The following is a 6,000-nucleotide window of genomic DNA, read 5'->3' on the forward strand; positions in this document are numbered from 1 at the left end:
AAGTCTGTTTATTTGTCGTAAAATTCGCCGGTAACGTCAGCCTGTCTGCCCCTGCAACTGCTATAATATATGTTATTATATGGAATGGCTGAATATGTTCATTCTTTTTATTTTGATTACATTATATAATTGTATTTTATATAATGACAAATACTTTAAACTTGAATGATCTCACAGGAGCGCGTGCATGCACGGTAAAGTGGAGAGGAGATTGATCCGGACTGCAGGAGTTTTCATTAGGCTACTAATGAATGATGGTTGATTATTATAATAAAACAAATAATAGTAATAAATATTGCAATATTGTGTTATTATAATTATGAGCTTCACATAGATGCACAAGCCTGCGACTGCTGTAAGCTTAGTAAGCGGGAGAGCCGTCTTTGAAACCCGCTTGGCTGCCCCCAACTCTCTCTCCTGCCTGGATGGACCACAACACACGCAAACTTTATTTGTCAAATACACGCTCTTGCGTGTTTCCATTCATGATGATATGTTTCTGTAAATTCATATATATATCCTATTGCATTATTTGAAAATTTACAGCGCTATAAATAGTGTCATTCAATGCACAACGCGACTTCACTAGATCTGTCGAATAAAATGAAAAATTCTGAGTGGGACTGCTCAGAAAAAACAATAATACATTATATACTGTAGGTCTATTATAAATATCCGTTCGTTATATAATATTCGTACAAGCTGTGTTGACCAGGTATCGAGACACAACAGCAGGGGAGGGGTGGGGGAAGGGAGGGGAGGGAGGGGTTACATCACCCTCTGTAGAACATCTTCTATCTAATCGGCGCACTGTGCTAAAATGCAATGCAAACAAAACAACACAGGACAGACAGCAGTGCAGTGATGCGTTTTATATTATATTCTTTGAACAACAGAACGGGACAGGCGCCAGAAACTGCCATAATATACCATACATATATCTGCCATATATCGTACCTCCGTTTTATATTGAGAAATATGATGATAAATACATATAGGGCGGAGGTATGCTATGTGGTGTGTGGCTAGATATTTTCATGTAGCACTGTGACTGCGGGGGAACCCGATGTCTTTGTTCATTGATCGGAAACGATCGAGAGCCATCAACACTCCCCCCATCAAGCGCATGTCTTATTGAGTCAACACGAGTTGACTCGCTGGAACGAGACAGACTGATACACACCACACCTCTGCCATATCATACATCGGTCCCACATGTATTTATTTACCATCATATTTTTCAATATAAAACGGTATGATATGGCAGATATATATGGTAGCCTACATTGCAGTCGTCCCGCAGTTCTAGTAGATCGCCGACATCATGTTATTTGATGTACACATTTCACGGCAAGATAATTCCGATTTGTGGCAAACACCTAACAATTGTTCGTTCACTAAACATTATAACATGAACACAGTTATAGCACCAGTTCCTAGCACCTAGTTTCCTAGCACCAGGGGAGCCCCCCCTCCCAAATTTCGTTGTTTGGTACCTGTACGATTCGTTTACCACAAAACAAGGAATGCAAAATCCAAAAAACAACGTGTTACATTGGCCGTCCTAATGAGACGATAATAGGCTACTCAAATAGAAGTCATTATCACTATTAGGCTACCGCGTCTCAATCTCAATGGCATTCAATTGTCAGGATTCATCTGTGATAAACAATGGCCTACTAATTTCAATCTCAATGGCATTCAATTGTCAGGATTCATCTGTGATAAACAATGGCCTACTAATTACATGCCATTGAATATGTTTGCATATGAACACACTTATTCCTATAAATTAGCCTGCATTACAGTTGGAGACCAGAACTACTCGTAATTTTGCTGTGATGAGTCGCCCAGAGAGCAGACGCGAGTGGTCCCCTGAAGAGATTTTAGCCTACATGCACGATGTACCAGCGGACCACTCGGACGGCGGGGGAGAATCAGGAGATGATGAGAGAAAAATCATGGTAAGACTTGGTTACAACACTGTAAACAAAAAATCTGTAAATTATAGTATGAAAAACTAATATAGATTGCATTGTCAGTTGTGTGTGTGTGTGGACATGTCCCGTGCTAATATAAAATCGCATCATATAGGCTATTGTTTTTCTGTGCATGATTACATGAAAACAACAACTAATAGTTTATTGTGTGTGGACATGTCCCGTGCTAATATAAAATCGCATCATATAGGCTATTGTTTTTCTGTGCATGATTACATGAAAACAACAACTAATAGTTTATTGTGTGTGGACATGTCCCGTGCTAATATAAAATCGCATCATATAGGCTATTGTTTTTCTGTGCATGATTACATGAAAACAACAACTAATAGTTTATTGTGTGTGGACATGTCCCGTGCTAATATAAAATCGCATCATATAGGCTATTGTTTTTCTGTGCATGATTACATGAAAACAACAACTAATAGTTTATTGTGTGTGGACATGTCCCGTGCTAATATAAAATCGCATCATATAGGCTATTGTTTTTCTGTGCATGATTACATGAAAACAACAACTAATAGTTTATTGTGTCTTACAGGCAGCAGGCGATCATGTCATTGAATCAGACGCAGATGCTTCAGAATGCGACTCTGACATTGAGGACGCAAGTGAAGCCACGAAAGAGCAGGGTCGAGACGGCACAGTGTGGACTGAGCAACCAGGCGCAACACAGCGCAACCCAGGCCCTCGGAGAGGCAGAGAACGACAGGCCAATATCATAAAGACAGCTCCAGGCCCGACTCGTTATGCCAAATCGAACATTACAAGTCCGTTGAGCAGTCTACTGTGTCTGATTGACACGGAAATGTGGCAACAGATTCTGAAGTACACTCAGGCAGAAGCTGACCGGAGTAATGATGAGATGTTCAATTTGACAATGGACGAACTAAAGGCATTCGTGGGTCTCCTTTACTACAAAGGAGTTTTATGTTCCAAGTCCGTGAGGGTGGATGACCTCTGGTCATCACAATTCGGAATCGCTGTCTTCAAGGAGACAATGACTCGACAGAAGTTCCGAGATATCATGCGCTATCTACGCTTTGATGACAAGAACACACGAGCTGCCCGCGTTCCGGTGGATAAATTTGCCATGATTTCAGACATTTTTGACAAATTTGTGAAAAACAGCATTGCATCGTACACACCTGGTGACAACATTACCGTGGATGAACAGTTGTTCCCGACCAAAGCAAGATGTGGTTTCACACAGTACATGGCCAATAAACCTGACAAATTTGGCATAAAGTTCTGGGTTGCAGCGGATGTGGACACCAAATACATGTTGAACGCACATCCCTACCTAGGGAAAGATGCAAGCAGGCCGGCCGGTCAGCGGTTATCGGACAATGTTGTGCTGCGTCTGATGGAGCCGTTCGTGGGCAAAGGAAGAAATGTCACGACAGACAATTACTTCACCTCCTTGCCACTGGCAAACACCCTTTTGGCCCAACAAACCACAATTGTTGGCACAATTAATAAAATCAGACGGGAGTTGCCCCCATGTACACGGGCACAGACTGAAAGATTTTCCAGCAAGGTGCTGAGGGCTGGAGAAGCCACACTCACGGTTTACCAGGCAAAACCTAAGAAAAATGTATGCCTCCTCAGCACACTGCATCAAACCGTTTCTACTGATGATGGCCCAAAGAAACTGCCCGAAACGGTTTCCTACTACAACAGCACTAAGTTCGGTGTTGATGTTCTGGACCAGATGACGAGGAAATACACAGTAAAAGGAGGGACCCGCCGTTGGCCTGTAGCTGTGTTTTACAACATGTTGGACATGGCTGCAATTAATGCACGCATTCTGTACAGCCAGTGCATGGGCGTCAGGATAAGCAGGAAGAAATTCCTTTTTAAGTTGGCAGGGGAGCTGTGTGAGCCACTGGTAATGACAAGGCTTCCTTCTACACCAGCAGCGAGAAGGCGACTGCAGCTCGAAAATCCTCGCACACCTCCGTCCCCACAGGTGAAAAGAAAAAAGTGTCAAGGCACCATATGTCGAGGGAACAAAGCAATTAACATCTGCCAGTCATGTGGACGATTTGTCTGTGGCACATGCACCAAGCCAGCAACGGTGTGCTGGGGATGCTGACTGTCCCATGGCCAGGCCTGATGCCTCTTCTGCCCTGTCTACCTGACAGCGCCCACGCTGAGCGCTCCGGCGACCTCCTATTCACTTTCTACTTTTTTTAAATATATATTGGTGTTCATATTAATTACCATACTTTTTACTTGGAAGAATTGACGTGAACATTGCAAGTAAATAAAAATGTTACTTGAATTATCTGTCTCTCTGTGTTCGTTTGTAGTAGAAATATCACATCTGATATATCTATGTAAATAGATTTCACTGCAACATGAACACACTATATTTTCACTTTTCACAACAGCTATTTTCATTTCATTTATAATGTGCAGTAAACAAACAAAATAATGTATACTCTCTGCAATTGGCTACTATACAATGGTGCCAAAATCAACTATCCAAATATGAATCTGCGTATATCTATGTACAACCCTGTTGTAGCCTATTATTATCATGGTCGACATGAGAATTGTTGGCTACTTCATAGATGAAAGCACAGGTGGGTATACCTGCTGGGCATTGCTGCCTGTCGCACCTCCGACGGTGCCAGTGGGCTGACTGCAGGGTCGTCAGCCGGGAGCCACCCTTCACTGATGTTTCGCTCCTTTAATCCCGGAACATCTCAAGGTGGTGGAGCAGTGACAGGGACGTCTCCCTGCCACTCCCTGCAGCCAGCCCTAGGATCCTCCTTTCCCCCACGCCTTGTCCTTTCTTCTGAGCCAGAGCCAGAAGCTCCCTTGTTCAGCCTCCTCCGCCAGGTCTTTGAGCGCCTTTCTCAGCTTGGATCCTGTGATCCCCAGCGACCTCAGGAGCCGCTGTGTAGATGTTCCTGTATAGCCTCTGCACCCAACTTCCACAGGATAGGTGACTGCCCTCCACCCTGCTTGCGAGCACGCAGCTGCCAAGTCTGTGTACTTTTCCTTCTTTCTCTCGAAGGCAGCCTCCATCCCCTCTTCCCATGGAACGGTCAGCTCCACCATGATGACTGTCCTCATCGGGGTAGACCAGAGTACGACATCTGGCCGAAGGGAGGTTGATGTGATCTCGTGTGGGAACTTCAGCTGTCGATCGAGGTCAGCTCTCATGTTCCACTCTCCTCCAGGAGACAGGAGGGACCACTGCTTCGTGCTGCTGCCCTGACTTTCTCCCCCTTGCCGGACAAACTGGATCCGCTGCTGTGATGTGACTGGGCTGCTCTTGTTTGATTCCAGTCTGCGTGCTTCCAGAATTTCTGCAAGTTTGCGCAGCACCCGGTCGTGCCGCCATCTGTACCGACCCTGCGTCAGTCCCGCCTTGCATCCAGAGAGGATGTGTCGCAAGTTTGGGTTGTTGGCGTTGCAGAGTTGGCAGGTCTCCTCTGTGCCGTACCAGAGGTGCAGGTTCCGGGAACTGGGAAGGGTGTCGTAGGTGGCCCTGATCGAGAAGCTCAGCCTTGCTTGGGGCAGCCTCCACATATCCTTCCATGTGATGGCTCTGTTGATCACAGCCTCCCACGTTGTCCACCTTCCTTGCTGTTGTTGGCCCACGGCTCTGATTTTGTAGCACTCCTCTTCGATCTTTACGACTTCGGAGATAACTAGATCTTTCCTTTCCTTCCTCGTTGCCTTGGACCACATCTTGGGTGCTGATCCCCATCCAAAACCAGTCCTGCCTGGCTGCAGCACCCCGACGATCTCCTGGTGTTTCAAGCGATTGATGGCCTGGTCAACTGCCTGCGTGGCATCCCACTTGCGTCCTGTGCGAACCTGGGCCTTGCTGTGTTGGACAAACGGGTCGGGTGAGTCTCTCAGCTCGAACACGAGTCTCACTTTCTCCTGTTTATAGCCCAGGCTGATGGATTTCAGTGGGAGCTTCAGTGTGGTTCTTCCAAACAGCGCTGTATTAGTGAGGCAGCGGGGAAGGCCCAGC

Source organism: Nansenia antarctica, assembly GCF_963989245.1.
Source record: "Nansenia antarctica genome assembly, chromosome: 15".
NCBI classification, from domain to species: domain Eukaryota; kingdom Metazoa; phylum Chordata; class Actinopteri; order Argentiniformes; family Microstomatidae; genus Nansenia; species Nansenia antarctica.